The following is a 20,507-nucleotide window of genomic DNA, read 5'->3' on the forward strand; positions in this document are numbered from 1 at the left end:
CACTGGATACCTTAAAAGGATATGCTAACGAATTAATAGAAGACCCAGGATTACTGCGACATCATCATATCAACTATCTTCCCCATGTTTGCTCAGTCGAGACGCGCTCCCGAGACGCGGCGACACTGTTTGCGCATACTTAGCGGGATTGAAATGCATACGCCCCATGAGAGCCGTCCAAACTTACTCGAGCACGTCTTACTGATCGATTCCAGGAGCAGGTGCTAGCGACAGGCCCTTCACAATGTTAATTCATGCTCACAGGCTTTGACAGCGTTTTAAATGCGTGCAACCTTCTCTGCCTTCCGAGCAACGGCTTCGACGCTGCCCGCCTCTCGGATTTCGGTGCGAAGCCCGGCGACGCGACGGTAGCGCCGCCAAGTGGCGGCCGGCGGCGACAACCCAGCGCCTCCGAAGCCGTCGCAGTACGGCCGCCGGCAGGCTCGCGGGTGGAGCGCGACAGGGGGCGATACGCGCGGCGGTGTCGGAGGACACGAGCTTCTCGCCAGAGGGTGAGGTCGGCCCGGCGGGGTCGGCGCCGTGACCGGTGACAAGTGACAGGCGAGTGCGAGCCGCGGGACGACGCCAAGGATCGGCCGGACCGAGTGAGGCTCCAAGGGCAGGCGGCGCAACGATCGGCTTTACGAACGACATAGGCGCGACCTTCAGGTTTTCAGGTGAGAATTACATGATTCGTGGCCTTGAATTGGCTGCAGCTTTGCGTTCCATCGACGTAAGAGGGGCTGACGCGCCTGCAATGTTCTCGCCGGTGATACGACAGCCCGTGTTGATTTACGGGCAGGCAACACACCGGAAGCCTGAGTCGGTCTCTTTACATTGTGCCGTTTGCTTTTTTAATATTTCAGACTCGGACACGGCTTATGCCGGGTGAGATACAAGGGTCTGCATTGCAAATACGGCGGTAGAATACTTGGTCCCTCGCAGTGGAACTGAGGCGCCAGACAATGGCTCGCTGGCTGCGTCGGTGGCCGTAATGGGCATTCCTGTGTAAAACTGGCTGCACCCGTTCGCCCCACTCGGCCATTACCCGGGCTCGTGGGAACCGACCTGAACACGAGGCGCATCTGCGGTGGAGCGCGCCGACCGCACAGCCTCGCTGAAGCCATCATACGCGGCGGCCGCCCGCCGGTGCATCGTCCGGTTCTCCCGTCCCCGCCCCGCCCCCACCTGCCGCCGCCACCGGCCGCCGGCGCCAGCTCCGGCTCTTGCCGATCGGGCCCGATGGGTTCAGTGACTGCGGCCGATCGGCCGGCCTCACCGCTGTGTCGGCGCCGGGCCGGTCATTAATTAGCGGCGGCGTCCTACCGGCGGGCGTCTGCAGGTGCGGCGCGCAGCGGCGCGCCGCGCCGCGCCCGGCGCCCGCCGCCCGCCGCCCCGCGCTGACAGCCGACCATCGGCTCGGAGAAGGCGGGGATGTCGGGTGGCGGGGACCGACGACGGGTGGCGGCATGGCAGCGTGGGATCTGCCTTGAGTTCAGATGTGGGGCCCAACTCGACGCTCAAGTCAGTCCTCTTTCTCTTAGGACTGATGCTGAACTTCCGTGACAAATTTTTCGGGGTGGGGCCAGCACGCCTCCCGACCCATCGTTTCCACGCGTGTGACGGCAGGTATCCCGGGAGGAGACCTTACTGCGAACGGACGGTGCCGCACTGTCGACAGTGAGAAAGAGAGACAGAGCAGAGAGCCGCTGGAGAGCACGGGGAGAGATAGGCGATTCGCACCCGACGCGGCGTCAGTTGGGGCTCGCTGGCAGGCCTCGATCCCCGGCACGCACGACGGTGTTGGTCGGTGTACGCCGTCGACGGCGGCGTGATTTGACAGACCACCTTGGTCCTCGCGCCTCGCTGCTGCGTCGCCACCCCGAGACCGAGCCGTTTTTGGAAGACCCGACACGAGACATCAGCGTTTTATGGCCAGATAAGATCGCCCAGGCTGTTTTGCACGCTCCCCGTCGGCGCACGGATCATTAATCATTTCGGAAATATATTTTCTTTATCGGAGTGGCTGTCGGTTTGACATGGCGCGGTAATTCGTGCCGGCGTTGACAGCATGTGGTGTTGCAAAACACACCGTTTAGCCCCAGCGTGCATATTATCATCGGAACTGCATGCCTTGGCCCGTACCCGTGCACAAGCCACGCCTGATGACATGAAGATGTCTCCGCGTGTACCGCTCTTCCGCCTGCACGCTGCGCGGCTGATGTCGGCCTGTTGAGCAGCGAGGGCAGATGCTGCGAGTCACGCAGCGCAAGGCGGCGGGTCCAGCGGAGACATGGAATGGGCGCTGCAGAGCGCGGCCGCGTCACAACCTGTGGCGCCTGTGCAGAGAGCGTTCAGAGGCGTGCTTTGCGCCGTGCAGCCGCCGCTTTGCATATAAATTCGTGGATGATGGCACCATCCAAATTATAGAGCCGCCCGCCGCGAAGTGGGCGTTCGATTGATGCTGTGTGGACTCGGCTGTAATCGGACTGTTCTCACCGGCTCCGTGGCCCTCGGTCTCCAGGCGGAATGGGCGACCCAGCGCGGTCCCAGTCCCCAGAGACCCGACGGCATGACTAACGCAGCACAGTCTGGGGCTCCGGATGCGCCGACCGAACGGCTTCCGCCTGGTCCGCGATGTTCTGCCGAATGGACGCGCGGGCGGCATCCACGCGGTCCTCGGCGCCCTGACCGGACGGCCGAGTGACCGTCCCGGAGGCTGTCCTCGCGATTCGGTGCCTCGCGTCGTGCCAGCTAATGGCGCGTGATACGCGGGCACCTCGCCGGCCTGTCCGGAACCGAGAGGGACCTGATGACGTCACCGCGCTAACGGCGGCGCCGCCGCCCGTCGACACCGCGAGACGGATCGCACGAGGAAGGCGCGATAAGTTATGACCTCGGTGAGTGAGCCAACCGGCGCGGTGCGATGCCGCGGCGGCTGGGCCGGATAATGGGCTTCCGTGGTCACGGGTTGGTCGGTCTGCCAAATCAAGATACGATGAGTGGAAGTGTGAGCTAATTAATGATGTAGGCAATGTGTCTGGCGCTGCCATGGAAGGTAGAACCCCCAGTAACAACATATTCCAATTTTGTCGGTTTTAAACATCTTCTTTCTTCCGGTCCGCTCGTCACTCTAACATCACCCATTAGTACTACTTTCCTTTTGCAAACAACAGAAAAAAACTATGCGTCATTTTTCGCCACTAATCCCGGTTTCGACCTTCGCCCTATGCCTGCCCTGCGGAACTATCACTGTATATCTGACGTGCTAAGAGATCTAGGGTGGTCCACCACCCGTCAGATGTATGATCCTCACTTTCCTGGTTTGCAAAGCTTCACCATAAGCCACATACCGATGAACCGTAAGCTTTCGCGTCGCAACTTTGGCCGACTGCCAGCTTTGGTCACAAAATACCCGGATGGATGCTGATCAGGCCTCCTGACGTCACACATTCTGGAACAGGAGCTCTCAAGTGCCGGCTTCGTGCGAAATCGTGTTGATATATGTATATATATATATATATATATATATATATATATATATATATATATATATATATATATATATCAAAAGTGAGGTAATCATACTTTAGGTTGATATGTGCGCGTGTGCGTGCGTGCGTGCGTACGTGTGTGTGCACCTGTGTAGGCCTGTACGACTGAATGTAACAACTTTTTTAAAGGTCGCTACCGGCTGGTGCTTTTAGTGTCTTGCCTGTTTTGATCTGGTGTGACACTTGGAATAGATCGTGGTGTGCAGGAAGGTTGAATGATTTTTTAAGTGCATTTGCGAGGAACGTTATACATATAGATAAGACAACATTATACATATAGGATAAATAGTTTTATTCCTAATAAAATTAAAAAGAGATTAGAGAGATAGATATAGTATTTCGTCTTCATGCCTTTATCGAAACGAGTATCAGAAGTAAATTCAAAGTTACCTGCCGATCCTACTCGATTTTTTAGTTTTCTTTTAAACAACGAGCTACAGCATTTACAGGTCACCAACATTCAGGGGTTAGAAAAGGAGCAAATGCCAGCCATTTTTATGATACATTGCACATTTAAGAATTAAAATTAGCGAAAAATACTTACACGTGCAAACGAATTCACACTAACAGGCATCTACATAACTAACTAACTAACAGGCATAACAGGCATCACACCTAGCATATCACCCATGAACGCAAACGATTTCAAGTTAGCGATCTTTAGTAAACAGGCATCACGTATCACGTATCACTTTAACACACAAACGATTTCAATTCAGCAGGCATCGCGAATGACGCGACACGCGTCACTTATACACGTCAGCCATTTTAAGCTAGCACACATCACACATCAATGCACTAACACATTCGCATAATCGGTGACAACGAACCCTGTACATTGATGTTTGGTCACCGACATTTTATGACAGAAGGTTCACTTATCTTCCTGCCTTGATGGTCCTGTGCTCTGTAGATGAATTTGAGCTCTAAAAGGGGTACAGGGTTCCTACCTCCCTGGATCTCAGCCTGAGCGTGTTTTGTCAGAAAATGCTCGCCGAAAGGGGTATTCTCTGTTTTGTTTTTAGCATCTCGCAGACAGTAGCGCAGGCAGGGGGCACAGGAGAGACGTGCCCCCCCCCCCTTAGGTTTAGAGGGGTCCGGAGGGCCCCTCAGGACCTACGATTAAGGGCCCTATTGAGGGCCCAAAGGTCCCGAAAAACCGACCGGAAGTCGTATTCAGGGGTCCGGCCCGCGGGGCCGTACACTTATGCCATCCAGAGGGCCTCGCGCGCTGATCAGGGGCCCTTAGTCGATAAGGGCCTATACGTCGGTCAGACCCTACCAATTACGCACAATTAGCTCCGTGTCGGCATGGGCCTGAGGGCCTATTCCCCAAGCAGGGACAAAGCAGGAGCCAGCGATGTACATTGGTCGAGGTCCCTGCGTCTGTCAAGGGCTCCACAGCACCTAACAGGAGGCCCTGTTTAGCAAGGGGCCCGAGTCAGCCAGAAGCAGTGTTCGAGAAGACCTGAAGAGCCCGGAGCGCCCACCAGAACCAACGATCAGAAGCCCGCTTGGAGGGCTTAAGGGCACGAAGTGCTGGTCGGGTTTTATTCAGGGTCCCCAGCCTGCAAGGACGGGCCTTTAAATAACAGTCAAAGGGCCCTTTGCGCAGGTCGGGGACCACTGAGTCGATATGGGCATGTCTAATGGTCATGAACCACTAGCACAACACAGTCAGCTCCGTGTTGAAATGATATTAAGAGCCCACTTTCCAATCAGCTACAAAGCCGGGGATAGCGATTTACACTGGTCGGTGCACCTGTATCTATCAGTAGCACCCAGTGCCTAATAGAGGGCCCTATACTCGCAATGGGTCCGAACCGACCATGGACAATGTTCGATGAGGCCCGAAGAGGGTCCCGGGCGGCCCAGCAGCACAGACTTTCAAAGGCCCGGCTGAAGGCGATAAGGGCCCACAAGATTGGCTGTAGATCACGTAAAGAATCGCGGCCCGTACGGTTTTGACCCAAAATATCAGTCAAAGGTTCTCTTGCACCGTTTGGGAACCTCCTCAGACAATGCGGATGTCTCGGTCGGCCAGAGACTACGAGCACCGAACGTTTGGATCCCTGTCAGTCTGAACCCTGGGGGGCGATTTCTCAAGCAGGAACAAGGTCGGGGCCACGATTTGTGTTGTTCTGGGCAACTGAAACAATGGCTGGAACCCCTGCATCAGTCAGCGGCCAACAGTGCCAAACAGAGGGTCATATGTCAGAAAGTGGTCCCGAGTCGGTCACAGACCTTTTGGAAGAGGTCCGAAGAGGGAACGAAAGACCCCTCGAGACCAAAGGTCAAGGGCCCGATTGAAAGGCTGACGGGCCCGAAGGGCTGGCTGCACCGGATGGCAGAGGACCTCTTGTGCTGGTCGGGGCCCTCTGACAATGAAAGGGAATATGATAATTCATTGTAGTGCCCATATTGAGACAACAGAAGAGTCTTGTGCCAGTTAGGGCTTCCAGTATCAAGCGGCGGGTCCCCGATCTAATTTCAGCATAGGCCCGTTAAGCCGAACTGGAGCATACGCGCCAATCGTCGGATAACCCGTGGCAACCAGATATGTTGCGGCAATGCGGGTTCCTCCGTCGATCCGGGGCCAACTGTGCGAGTCAGGAGGCCTTCTACGTCAGGAAGGGACCAATGTGATATGATGTATCCCTCTAAGTGCCTCCAGACCGACCAGGGGATTCGACCCGCGTCGCCAGAATGACAGCCGGAAGACACCTTGCGTTGAAACGGAATGGCCGTTCAGCTCCTGACCGGGACCACTAGTGTGCCTCCTAATGTTCTACTCAAGAGACTCTCTTGCCCACAAACAAATACAGAGCTTCATTAGCTTGAAAATAGTGGGTTGAAGTAAGTTTAAAGCGAACAAGGCCATCACATGTTTGCCTGAGAATGGTCATTCTTTTGCAGAATCAGTTAACGAAACGAATTACATCAAAAGGTCTGAGCCTGCGCGCTCGAAATCTCGGGAGCAAGGAAAACGATGGTCTGAGTCGCAATTTCCGGAAAACCGGCCGGCGTTGGCCGCTGCTAGTAACACTACGCACCACGCGCGAGAACGACCATCGAAAAGTAATGGCTCTGTATTTCTTTCAAAATTAATTCACACCACTTAAACATAAGACTGAGCGTGTTTTTCTCAACTTTGAAGCTGTTCTCTGGACAAATGAACAATTGCAGCTCCACAAAAATAGAGATTTTACCTTTACCCTTCCAGTTCCACCACCACATTCCAGCCAGTACCACTTTGCGGTACTGTAAATGCCAATCGGCTTTTAACATGAATTTAAAAATCGCACTGTTGAAATATACGTCCGGACTACTTTCTAAATGTACGGTTTTGTGTCCTAAAGCCTTCAAAGGTATTTCTTTCAGATTCATAATCATTTTCATCTACCAGTTGGCCGTAACTTAATGTCAGCTACCGGGCCGACACTGCGCGGCCTCCACCGGACAGACGTTGTGCGGCCTATGGAGACTGCAACGCCTGGCGTGGAGATCTCTGTTACTTAGATTTGCGAGCGCGCATGTTCAAAACTTCGTGCATAATTCGTGTCACTGATCGAGTTCGGCCAAATCTTGAATATTTCAAGACAAACAGGGCTTGGATAATTGTAGACCCATTTCGACCTAAAATCTACAATCGCGGGATCCCTTATATATATATATATATATATATATATATATATATATATATATATGTAGAACTTAAATACAAATTATGACAAAGCTTCTGAGCTCTATCGGTTTCGCAATAACCCACGGGACCATTGTGAAATAAGAGCACCGCCGTTGTATTTCATTCAGTCGTTTAACGCATGATTTTTTCAGTTAACTACACAAGTCAATCAGAATTGACCTGGCGGAAGCTTCTGACTTCTACTCCAGCTATGAAAAAAGAAGGAAAAGCATCAATGACAAGCATATTGTCATTGTAAAATGGGGCAAAACCTGCCGATTTTTGGGAAGCCTTTTCACTATCAGGGGCCCCTTGTCAACCATTCGCCCCCCCCCCCCCCAAGAATCTCGCTGCGTGACTGTTCGCAGGTGTTCATTATATATCAAACGAATAGGGCGCATGGACTCCCTGACAGAGACTATGTCCGTTCCATGTTTTTCACAGTTAACACTTAATTGTAAGCCACGTTTCTTGCGTGCAGACCTCTTGGAATGCAACATGCATAAATGATACCTGTTGCCCCCTAGGCACTAACAATTTGATACCAAGGATGGTGGGAAGACGGGACCACGCCCTGTCGGACGACGGCTTCTTAACAATACCTTGCATAGATGAACACTTGCTTTGGAAAAAACGTACCGTTAGCAAATCAGAATTGCGTGTGCGCATAACTTGAGAGAATGACAATAAGCTAAAAAGATTCTGTTGAAATTTTCTTTCTTGAGGCGAAGTGTCCCGGGGGCAACAGGTGTCATTTATGCAAGTCTGTGTTTCAAGAGGTTGCGCGCGGAAAAACGTGGCTTACGAAATTACGTGTAAGTGATGGGGAAAACATGGGAGGAACATAGCCTATGTCGGGGAGTCCATGCACCCTACTCGTCTAAGATATAGTAAACATCTGCGAGATGCTAAAAACAAAACAGAGTATACACCTTTTGGCGAGCATTTTCTGACCGAACACGCTCAGGCTGAAATTCAGAGAGGTACGGACCATTTACCCCTTTTAGAGCTTAAAGTCATGTACAAAACAAATGACCCTCCAGGCAGGAAAATAATTGGATGTATTATATAAGAAGTCAGAGACCGGACCTAAAAGTACGGGACTCATCATAGCCGATCATGCCAATGTGATTAGTGCCTTGATGTGTGATGCGTGCTAGCGTTAAGTCGTTTATATGTATGAGTGATGCCTGACGCGTGATGCCTGATGCCTGATTGCTTCAGTTCATTTGCATATATAATTGTTGCGTGTGCGTGATAGCTGCTTATGTGAAATTAGTTACTTGAAATCACCTGCGTGTGTCAATGATGTGTTGTGTGTGATGCCTGGTAACTTGAGTTCGTTTGCATGTACACGTATTTTTGCTAATCTTTATTCTTAGTTACATTTGCACTGTATCATAGACATGGCTGGCAATTGCTCCACATTCAACCTCCTGAACGTTGGTGACCTTTAAAAACTGGCTCGCTGTTTCAGAAATTACCTTGAAAAATCTAGTAGAGAGATCGGCAGGCAATTTTGAATTTACACCGATAATCGCTTTGATAAAGGCATGTGGCCGAAATACCGCATATGTCTTTCCATTCTTCTGTTTATTCCACGAGCCATTAGGCCATTAATACTATCTTATCTATATGCAGGAAAATTATTTGGCCTAAAATTCCACCCAGAAACAAATTGACTTGTTGCTAAATGAAGCGTACACGGCACAAGTTTACTCTGTTACTTTCTATCAAATGCAATGCACTCCTTCATTTTTAGCCATACCTAGACCGTTGAGCGATATTTTAAGTATCGCAAACGGATGGGGTCCCTTTCGTGCGGCACTGCATTCTTGCTTCCCGCTATTTACGGTCAGATCATGGTCAATGCTTGCATCAAAACCGTTGCATTTATTATCCACTAAACATAATCTCTCTTCATAGGCTCAATCTGAATCTCCGCCTCAGAATGCAATTTCTAATCCCGTTCGGTATATTTTATATGATTTTATTCAACTCATAGTGATGCGGTATAGGCTGGTTATTTTTTTGTTATCAACGAACAGTGACGTACCACGCAAACAGGATTTTATAAATACATTAAAACATTTGCTCATACCACCCAAACAGCTTTTACGCCTGATGACGCTGACTATTCTTCCCAAGTGGCGGATCTCACGGATTGTGGTCACATCCAATCGCTAGCGCGCTTCAACCGCACACCGAGGATAGGCCTGCGATGGCGCAAACTAGTACAAATTATCAGCACGATCGGTGCGGTCGATTTCCAGAACCTATGCGTGCCACATGCATTGCCGCTTTACGTCATACCACATCGCTGTAAGTTTAGCCGTCACGTGACATTGATAGCAAGCCTGGTGTTGGGTGCTGCTGCGTAGTAGTGTGCACCCGGTCAGTGGCTGGATGAGCGCATCTGGTTCGCCGCGACCTCGAGGCTCCTAACCTGGCCAAACGCCGGCTGCAGGCGTCGCACCACGCTCCTGTGGTCAGCCTGAGCCGTTGAACGTCACGATGGGGAGATCAGAAGGGACCGAGTTCGCTCGGCTCCGTCTCATCTGCGATCTGTGCTCTCCGTGCCGTGCCTGGCAGCAGGACCGAATGGGTCGTCGAAACACAGCAGTTGGTATTCTAGGACTATTGAAATGTTTTGTGCCCTTAATCTCATTTTGAAATTAGCAAGCTGCACTGTGGGCTTGGTATATCATAAGGCTGGGATCGAATATTGCCGCCTAGCCTGCTCGGCGTCCAATGCTGCATTACAATAGGTAAGGTTGCTGGGCACGCATTCATGGCCTGTCTGACGGCGTTGCCTTCCTTGTTCGGCGCAGCCTCCCCGCCTATATAAGTATCGTTCTCGGCTCTCAGTATATGTGCTCACGCTGCTGTGTCTCAGAGTAATTTGATCATTGTGGCCGCTGCACTTCTGTTCTGATACATATACGACGCACTACAAGAGCATTACCGTTCATGCCTCTCCGCATAGCTGTGCATTACAAGCATGCCTCGAATACGTGTGCACTCAGCCCAGCTTTGGCAGCACGGATGCACGGAAAAACGACAGAAAACAGCCGGGCCGCACTGTCGTCACATGCAGATGTGCTGAATTCACGTGTGTAATGGACTTATCGCAGAAATAGCTGTGATTAAATATATGCCAACGTAAAATGTGATACCAATTAGGGGAGAATTAAGCTCAGCGAAGTGCCAAGCAGAGCCCGGGACCACTTACGTCAAATGAATACGGAGAATGGCAGCTGGCCCCGCGTATTGCGGAACACAAAGTCTGGAGAGAGGAGAGGATGGGAGAGGAGGGGAGAGGAGAGGAGAGGAGAGGAGAGGAGAGGGAGAGGAGAGGAGAGGAGAGGAGAGGAGAGGAGAGGAGAGGAGAGGAGAGGAGAGGGAGAGGAGAGGAGAGAGAGGAGACGAGGAGAGGAGAGGAGAGGAGGAGAGGAGAGGATGGATGGGGGAGAGGAGAGAGGAGGGAGGAGGGGAGAGGCGACGGGAGAGGAGAGGAGTAGGGAGGAGAGGAGAGGAGAGGAGGGAGAGGGGGAGGAGGAGGGAGGAGGGAGAGGAGAGGAGAGGAGAGGAGAGGGAGAGGATGAGGGAGGCGGAGAGGAGAGGAGAGGAGGAGGGAAAGGAGAGAGGAGAGGAGAGGAGAGGATGAGGGGAGGAGAGGAGAGGACGAGGAGAGGAGAGGAGAGGAGAGAGGAGAGGAGAGGGAGGAGAGGAGAGGGAGGAGGGAGGAGAGGAGAGGAGAGGATGGGAGAGAGAGGAGGGGAGAGGAGAGGAGAGGAGAGGAGAGGAGAGGAGAGGAGAGGGAGAGGAGAGGAGAGGGGAGGAGAGGAGAGGAGAGGAGAGAGGAGAGGAGAGGAGAGGAGAGGAGAGGGAGGAGGAGAGGAGGGAGAGGAGGGGAGAGGAGGGGAGAGGAGAGGAGAGAAGAGGAGAGGAGAGGAGAGGAGAGGAGAGAAGAGGAGAGGAGAGGAGAGGATGAGGAGAGGAAAGGAGAGGGGAGGAGATGGGGAGGAGAGGAGAGGAGAGGAGAGGAGAGGAGAGGAGAGGAGAGGAGAGGAGAGGGAGGGGAGGGGAGGGGAGGGGAGGAGAGGGGAGGGGAGGGGAAGGGAGGGTGAGGAGAGGAGAGGAGAGGAGGAGGAGGAGGAGAGGAGAGGGGAGGGGAGGGGAGGGGAGGGGAGGGGAGGGGAGGGGAGGGGGAGGGGGGAGGGGGAGGGGAGGGGAGGGGAGGGGAGAGGGAGAGGGATGGGAGGGAGGGGAGGGGAGGGGAGGGGAGGGGAGGGAGGGGAGGGGAGGGGAGAGGAGAGGATGGGAGGGGAGGGGAGGGGAGGGGAGGGGAGGGGAGGGGAGGGGAGAGGAGAGGAGGGGCGGGGAGGGGAGGGGAGGGGAGGGGAGGGGAGAGGAGAGGATGGGAGGGGAGGAGAGGGAGGAGGAGAGGAGAGGAGAGGAGGAGGGAGAGGAGAGGAGAGGAGAGGAGAGGAGAGGAGAGGAGAGGAGAGAGGAGAGGAGAGGAGAGGAGGAGGGAGGGGAGGGGAGGGGAGGGAGGGGAGGGGAGAGGAGAGGCTGGGAGGGGAGGGAGGGGAGGGAGAGGAGGAGGATGGGAGGGGGAGGGGACGGGGAGGGGAGGGAGGGGAGGGGAGGGGGAGGGGAGCGGAGAGGGAGGGATGGGAGGGAGGAGAGGAGGGGAGAGGAGAGGAGAGAGGAGGGGAGGAGGAGGAGGAGAGGAGAGGAGAGGAGAGGAAGAGGAGAGGAGAGGAGAGGAGAGGAGAGGGGAGGAGAGAAGAGGAGAGGAGGAGGAGAGGAGAGGAGAGGAGAGGGGAGGAGAGGAGAGGAGAGGAGGAGAGGAGGAGAGGAGAGGAGAGGAGAGGAGAGGAGAGGGAGAGGAGAGGAGAGGAGAGGGAGGGGAGGGGAGGGGAGGGGAGGGGAGGGGAGAGGAGAGGATGGGAGGGGAGGGGGAGGGGAGGGGAGGGGAGGGGGGGAGAGGAGAGAGGAGAGGATGGGAGGGAGGGGAGGGGAGGGGAGGGGAGGGGAGGGGAGGGGAGGGGAGGGGAGAGGAGGAGGATGGGAGGGGAGGGGAGGGGAGGGGAGGGGGAGGGGAGGGGCGGGGGAGGGGAGGAGAGGAGAGGATGGGAGGGGGAGAGGATGGGAGGGGAGGGGAGGAGGGAGAGGAGAGATGGGAGGGAGGAGAGGAGAGGAGGGGAGAGGAGAGGAGGAGAGGAGAGGAGAGGAGAGGAGAGGACGGAGGAGGGAGAGATGAGGAGAGGAGAGGAGAGGAGAGGGGGAGGGGAGGGGAGGGGAGGGGAGGGAGAGGAGAGGATGGGAGGGGAGGGGAGGGGAGGGGAGGGGAGGGGAGAGGAGAGGATGGGAGGGGAGGGGAGGGGAGGGGAGGGGAGGGGAGGGGAGGGGAGAGGAGAGGATGGGAGGGGAGGAGGAGGAGGGGAGAGGAGAGGAGGAGAGGAGGGGAGGGGAGAGGAGAGGAGAGGGAGAGGAGGAGGAGAGGAGAGGAGAGGAGAGGAGAGGAGAGGAGAGGAGAGGAGAGGAGAGGGGAGGAGGGAGTCGGTCTCTGGGGCCACTGTCTCCTCGCCACTGTCGTGCTGTCTGTTGGTGTTCCGGCAGCTTCCGCGATGGCTTAAAGTGTTTCCAGGTGAAAACAAGACCCCTTAGGAGCATGGACAGCCTTGCCATAACCCGGATTGACCCGACCCGACCTGACCCGACTCGGACCGCGACCCGGCCCGGCCTGGCCCGACCCGACCCGACCCGACTCAACCCGAGCGGCTTCAGTAGCCCCGCCAGCTGACTGACCGTGCTCATCTGCTCCCCGCCGGCGGCCGGCCGCTGCTGACCCCCGCCCCCGCGGTGCCCAGCCGGTGCGGACGGACCGCCAGTGCCCTATCGCACCCGATCGGCCGAGGAATGTCACGTGTCGTGCGGTGGTCGCCGCCGCCGTTGGCACGCTATCTGTCACGCTCGGGACGACGTCGGCGGTCGGCGCCGGACACGGCAGTCGTTGCCGCGCTCACCTGCTCTGGAAGCGTGCAGTGAGCCGGTTGCACGAGATCTGCAAAAATGGCGACCAGCCGAACGCGGTGCGAGGCTTTCCGAATTTGCTCTGCGCTAATTGGGTGCAGGGAAGCACGTCAGGGGATTTAAAATTCTCCGCAGGGGTCAGCAGCAAAGGCGTCTCTCTAAAAAATATCTTTGGAAAAGGATTGGGGAAAATTAGTCTGCGTCGCCAGATTTTCCGGTCTTCCATCACAAAAGAGGCCGACAGCGCATGAATCAGTTAAAGGAAGCGCTCCCTCTCTCGTTTAAGTTGAATGCTATCATGGCTCATTTACCGGGACCATTGAGATGAATCCTACATTACTTCCACTGCATTTTACCCCGCGTCACAGGCTTGGTTAAATTTTGAAATTATGGCCATAAAACTACTCTTTACATATTCATTATGGAAGGTGATAAACTTGCCTATACACATATCCACGCTGGGATGGCACAGTTAAATGCGTGCGTGCATGTGTCAACGATTAAGCATGCGTACCTTGACCCCAGCACACCTCGCTTGTTGTGTTAGGGCAAAGAGGCTAATAAGTACTGCGGAGAAATGAGGGTGGCATGCAACTCACTGCCTCCAAAGGAGTAAATGGCTTAGCACTTTGCGGCAACACTCTGCTGTGGGACGCTTGTGTACTGCACGCTAAAACACCACCAGCGTTTTCATCGAATGACTGAAACAGGTGAGCACAGGCCAGACGCGCGGTGGCGGTCATCTGGCTGGGGCGGGTGGCCGGGGTGAGTCTCGTGCGACAGCCAAACACCGGTGCTGAGGGGTGCCGTGTACGCTCGCCCCATACAAAGCGGCCGCATCCCAGGTGATGCTCGTCCGAAAGCGCCGTAAAATGCCTGACTAATTACCGCGCCGTGGCCGCGCCGGCTCCGCCGACCTTTGCATGCCGCCGCCGCCTTCTGAGAAAGGTGCTCACCTTCGACGCCGTAATGATGGGCGAATTAGTGGGCGGCGGGCGCGCCCGCCCGGCCACGTACCGATCTGTTAAACGGCCGGAAACCCTGCAGAGTGACCCGCCAGCTGGCCGAACGAGTGAGTGCCCTGAGCAGCCGAGCGGGTGCCCTGAACGACCGCGTGAGTGCCCTCTTTGGCGTGGGTGCCCGTCTCGAAGCAGCGCCGGCCAGGGGCGTGCTCCGAACTGGGAGCACCTGCCGTACGGAGAGAATGCTCGTTGTGGAATGCTCGCTGAAACAGACATGAACGGAAACAGGCGCTGCCCGACGGGATGTCCTGGGGGAGGGGGGGCTTGCAGGTCGGAGTGCATAGCTGCCGGCTGGGACAAGTGATCGCCCCAGTAGCGAGCAACATGGGAATGTTTGAGCGCCTGCCAGGAGCAAATACCGCAACGTGGACGCTCGCCAACAGTCCAGCAGACCGAGGCCGCTGGCGAAGTAATCCTGGGCGTTAGACGCCGCCCGTGCAGCCGCCATCGGCGAGCAAAGAACGGCACATTTACAATGTTTACGTTTGCGGAAGACAAGCGGCAGACGGTGGAAGCAACCGGCTAATATTTAGACCCGCGTGTCCGCGAGATCACGGCAGACGCGTGAGCAAGAGGGCGGGGGGGGGGGGGGCAGCGTGCGTACGTTCCCCTTGTACGCACGCTGTCAATGCGTGGAGACGGACCGCGAGAAACTGAGCACTGGGTGAACCACGACACCCTAGAGACATGGTGCTGGAGTGGCGGGATCGTGGCTGCTTGGTACTGAGGACGGCGGGCGCTGCGAGCAGCCTCGGGTGGTGTGTCGGGCAGGTGGCAGCGCCGTCTGCCGGCTCCGTGTTATGTGGGCGGCGGCGCCGGGCGGCTGCTAATGACCCGAGCGATGCCGGCTCTGCGGAGGCGCCCTGCTGAACTATTGGCCTCCAGCGGCGTCTGGCGCCTGCCACGTGTGAACCGCCGGCGCCGGGACCGCTCGGCGCGGCGGCTGCGGCCGCTCGTACCGCCACCGCACACCGGGACGGCCGGCGCCGACAGAGGCGGGGCCGCCGTGTCACACCGCCCACGCTGGCAGACACTGGCCGTCCTTGCTGCCCGCCGTCCGACGACGTGGTGAGAGTCGTCTGTCGTCAGCGGGGTGGGGCGGGGCGGGGAGGGGACGTGACCCGCCTGCGACACAGCGACGATGGCAGCCCCCGAGCTCGGGTCGGGGACCGGGTCTCCCGGCCGACCAGGTGCCGACGTCCCCGCGCTGAACACGTCGGCTTACAGAACCGGCTCGATGACGGTCTTATCCGGGCAGTGCTCGCTATAATCGCATTATGGCTGTGAGATCTAGAGTACTTGAGAGGGAGACAGGCTAGCGTCATTACTGGGCCGGTGCCGCCAGAGCTCCCATAACTCATGCTTCAGTTGCAAGCGCTGTAAAAATAAATTTGGATAAGAACGACCTCTCCAGCACGGAGCCAGGGGAGATGCGCTCTGCGTCTTCAAAAGTCTCGCCAGAGATATGTCAGCACTGCTGTCCGTGCCAGAACTGGATTTCGTGCATATCTCGCCCACAATCTGTGACCGATTGCGTTTTCAGCCACGAGCCACGTCTGCGCAAGATGGCGTGAAATGACAAGCAGTCGCAGTTAATTCGAGTCGATGTATTTAGACACTCAAAAGCCTGCTAAGTGTTAATCTTCGTGTATAAGTTTCAACACCAGAAATGGTACGAGTCCTTTATCTTTGGTCAATGAACTGGTTTCTTGGCCCGGACTTATGCCCCGTATTCAGCCTTTGAAAGCCTCGTTTGATACAAGTGATATGCTTGACGTCTCACTTAGACACCACGGCTTATCAGCAACCTATGCTTTTCCCGTTCAAAGTTTCCGGAAACAGCGAGCTCTTTCAGCGTGTAATATGCACTTATGCCTGCTTATTGGACTGCGGTACTCTGTGTTGTGCGGTGCTAGTATGTTCCACGTGTCACGACGCGTATCATTTACGTGCTCTAGAATGGGAATATTAGCTCAAACATTTCAGGGCGTTTAGCCCATAACACCCATCAAGGTTGGCTTGTTGAGAGGTGATCGTCACCACCCTGGCCTCTGATCATGCCGTCAAATTGCCCTGCAGCCGCCATTTCAGCACAACACATGAGCAGTTTTGACAGAGCTTGACAATTAGTCATCTGGATGGTCTGGAAATTTTCGTCACTCTCATAACATGTCTGACCTTTTGAAACTGGGCGTCTGTACAAACTGAAAGATTGTTTGTTACGCTGTGCGGTTGAACTTTAATCCTTTCCTTCCACTCGCTTGAACGCGTTCTTTTTAGCTTTTAGGACAAACGGTCTTCCCGACATCAGGTCTCTTGTCCACATCCCTCTGCTTAATAACCATCGGCCGGGCCAGCCGAAGGATGCATCAAAGAGTTTATGCTATTGGTATTCCAAGCGCATAGTGGGACACGCAATTACAGAACAAGCTATCGATTCGTTAACTATCAACGCATGAGATATCGACCGAAAAGGTACTGATACGCGAAGCGTCGTCACGCAAAACATCGGCTCAGCAAATTATCGACATAGAATATTGTTGTGCAAAACATCCTCTCTGCAAAATATCGACCTTACAAGATATTGATATGCGACGCGCCGACTCCAAAAAATATGGAGAGGCAACATGCTAACTTGATAAAACATGAACACTCATAATATCGACGTGTTAGATATTGACAACATGAGCCATTGATATCCACTGTTGCATGTTGACATTAAAACGCTGTTATATCTGATAACATATTTATAATTGATCTCCCAGCGTACAATCACAGCAGGATGGTGATAATTCATTCTACTTCTGATGCTGGAGAGAATCGCTGAATTTAATGTGTTAGTAAGAATTGGTCTTGAACTGAGTGCGTGTAATTTATGCAACTGTGCAATGCACGGCGGATCTCACAAACGTACTCATTATTATTTTTGGGAAAAAAATGGCGCATTACTTTCTTGTATCAAGTGTATTATTTTTTTGTATGTGACATGGCCAAAAACGAAACAAGGGAATCTGGCAACATTTGACGATGGGGCTCAGAATGCCGCAACTGTTTCTGCTAGGCGCGGCACCCAGTATATCGTGTGGCTGCGAACGTGCATTTCGAGGGACGGTACCTACATACGAATCGCCACATCAGGACCCAAGGCTGAAGATCAGGCCTTGGCGGGCGTCATACTAGGGCAATGCTGACGTCTGTTCAGCTCTATGAAGGCAGCATGCCAGTCAGAGCAACTCCTTTGCCTGAGAAACAAAAGCAACGAAATTGGTAAAAATCGACAGGTTTGAACACATTAACCCTGGCCTGCCCACCGCGTTTCAACATTTATGTTTGCCGAGGTGAGAAAGATAACAACTTCCCTCCCCCACGAGGTGAGATGGTTACCAACTTCCCTCTCTCCTCCAACAAGGCATTTGGTCCGTGACCGAGCCAAGGAAAGCAAAAAAGTGAATGCTGACTTTTGCCACGAGACGAACGCATTAGCGTTGAGGTTTGGTTCTTGTTGTCAACGGACGACCTGCAAGTCCAGGTCGAAGGTAAATATTTTGAGTATACCAGATTTTTGGCTCAGCTTACAATTTCTGCCGAGATGATTGAGCAAACGGCGCCGAATTTGCACACATGTATGGCTTTGGCTCTTAAAAACTTGCGATTCACACACAATTTGTTCGTACACATGTCACCGTTTTTAGCACCATGTTAGTGAATCATTGCGCCTAGCAGCTTGTAAACCTGTTCCTGACCACATGCGTATATATATTTAGACTGGCGATCTCTTAAGTTGTTAATACTCTTCAGTGTCGATATTTTATGCCATCAATCTTTTTCCCGTCGACGTTTTGCCCGTCGATAGTTCGGGTGCCGATGTTTCCTTTTGCGCATCGTGCACGAGACGGGTCAAAGTTTCGCCTCTTAATCCGTCCGCTGTGCCTATCCACACGCCAGCAAAATCCGTTTCCCACGCCACAGCCGCTTCCAGCGGCCCGGAGCGGGACCACATCGGGACGGGCCTGTCCCGCTATCCACTTCCAGTTCCTTTGTTACCGCTTCCTCGAATCGGAAGCGCTGATGCCCATCTGGCCGGAGCGCGCTGCGCGCACCTTCGTGCGGCGTGATCGCCGCCGATAGCCCGGCTAGCCGGGTGCATGCGGCGAGCGGGTGTGGCCGCCCTTTCTGCGGCGGGGCCGCCATCTCCGGCGGGCGCCGATCGGGCTTCTCCTGCAGGGGCTGACGGCAGGAGTGGCCGGCCCACCACCCCCCGCGGCACGCTCCGGCCGCGGCACCCGCCCACAGACCGTCAGATAGGCCACGGACGCTCCTGAAGGTCGCTGCACCACCTGTCCACGCCGTCGCGCCGCGTCCGCCGCGGCTGCGTGTCCGCGGCTCGCTCCCTCTCCGCGTCCGGCGGTGAGGCGCTGACGTGGTGCGGAGCTCCCGAAGGCATGGCTAGGAGCCTGCACTGATCGCCGAAGGGGCGTTCACTCATGTCTCACTGTGAGCGTGCTCTCTCGCCGCACGTGGGGTGCTACGAGGGGCGAAGAAAAACCGCAGACTCCCGATCAGAGATAATAACGATGGGAGACATCCGGACCGCGGAAGACGATGCTGCGTGACCACGGACATTGTGCTCCCTGACAGCGGACACCGTGCTCCCTGACGGCGGACAGTGTTCCCTCTCGACAGCGAAGGCGTCGGCGGGTGGACGAACGCGGTGTGGCGGCCGGCCAGCCCCGCCGCCGCCGCCTCCCCGTGCTCCGGTCGCGCGTGAAAATAGCGCCGCTCTGCTGGTGTGCGCGCTTTGTGTCTGGGACGACCGCAGCGTCGGGTTCGTTTGCTTTGGCCTCGGCCTCGGCCCGTAAAACACCGCCCGCTTGTGCCGGGCAGCACCCGGGCGCTGGAACCCGACGGAGCCGGCGGGGCAGCGCCGCGCCGCGACCGGCGGCACGCGTCGCGTGTTTTGTGTTTGGTGCGATCCGAGCCGGCAGTCAGAACCGTCCGCCCCGCTCCGTTGTCTGCTCTGTGATTGATGGTGCCACGCACGGGGGCCGGGGGGTGGGGGGCCGTATCGTCGGTACGCTGCGCGTTGAGGCTGGCGCAGGACTAAGCGTCGTCCGGCATACCGGGCTGCCGACCACAGCCCCTGAACGGGTCGCTGTAGATGGCAGCTCGAATAAGTACTTCGACCCGAACCATGCTCCAGCGCCACACCAAGCGAACCAATACGACGACAACCAAACCAACAACCGGCATGCCCTGAGTGTGCTCTCTTCAAAACACGGACACCATTTGGAGGATGCTGTGACTGGTACTGACGGCCCACTATCGTGACCACTGCCCCCACACCCCTATCTGCCTCCCCATCTCGCCGTGTGCTATGGCCCCGGCCGCGCCGTCGCGTCGGTGCGATGCGGCGCGGTGCGGTGCGGTGCGGTGCGGTGCGGTGTGGGCCGACCAGCGCCCCCGGGCGTCACTGGCCGGATCCAGCTGGCCGTAACTCCGCTGGCTGCTCGTAGCTCTCTGTACCTGTCCGGCGCCATTAGGGCGCCCGGCGCCGCCAGCCGGCCGCCCTTGCAGCCATGCCGCCCCATTGTCATGCTAATTCCGCTGAATGGAGGTGATTGGGACGAGCCGCCACGTCGGGCGCCGCGACTCCGGCCGCGCGCAGCCGCGCTTCGCCTCTCCTTCGCCGCTGCCGGGCAGGACGTGTCGAGGGCGCCGGTCGGGGCTCTCTGGCCTCGGTCTCGGCCTCGGCCGCGCGCAGCCGCGCTTCGCCTCTCCTTCGCCGCTGCGGGGCAGGACGTGTCGAGGGCGCCGGTGGGGGCTCTCTGGCCTCGGTCAGCTGTGGCTAGACGGTCGGCGATGGGTATGGGAGGTGGCGGGGGCCTTTTCGGTAAAACCCGCAGCGGTGGCAGTTCGAAGTCAAACCCCTAAGGCGTCGTTTGGTCGCGGTGTCGTCGGCGGGCGAACTGGTGGGGTCCTCATGGCATACTTTGACGACAGCCGAATCTCACCGTGGTGGTTACGTGGCAATCTTGGCGACGGCACATTTTATGGTGGACGCATTACTCGCCTCGGTGTCGTTTCAAAGATAACCAAAGTCTAGCCATCTCCTTGTCCCTCTCCCTCCCTCTCTCCCCCTCTCTCTCCCTCTTTCCGTCTCTCTCTCTCTCTCTGTCCCTTTTCTCTTTCTCCGTCTCCTCTCTC

At 55.9% G+C, this 20,507-nt stretch overlaps 1 long non-coding RNA gene across 1 annotated transcript in view; it reads left to right on the top strand.

Moving 5' to 3' along the window:
* The first annotated feature begins 441 nt into the window (after positions 1-441).
* The window catches only part of LOC119091290 (uncharacterized), a 43,946-nt gene continuing 23,880 nt past the window's right edge, over positions 442-20,507 (top strand). The window contains exon 1 of the long non-coding RNA XR_005093398.1: positions 442-677. This is a non-coding gene — a long non-coding RNA (uncharacterized LOC119091290). The remainder of the gene's footprint in view (positions 678-20,507) is intronic.

The sequence above is a fragment of the Pollicipes pollicipes genome, unplaced genomic scaffold (genome assembly GCF_011947565.3).
Source record: "Pollicipes pollicipes isolate AB1234 unplaced genomic scaffold, Ppol_2.1 Scaffold_3447;HRSCAF=4054_pilon_pilon_pilon, whole genome shotgun sequence".
In the NCBI taxonomy this organism is placed as follows: domain Eukaryota; kingdom Metazoa; phylum Arthropoda; class Thecostraca; order Pollicipedomorpha; family Pollicipedidae; genus Pollicipes; species Pollicipes pollicipes.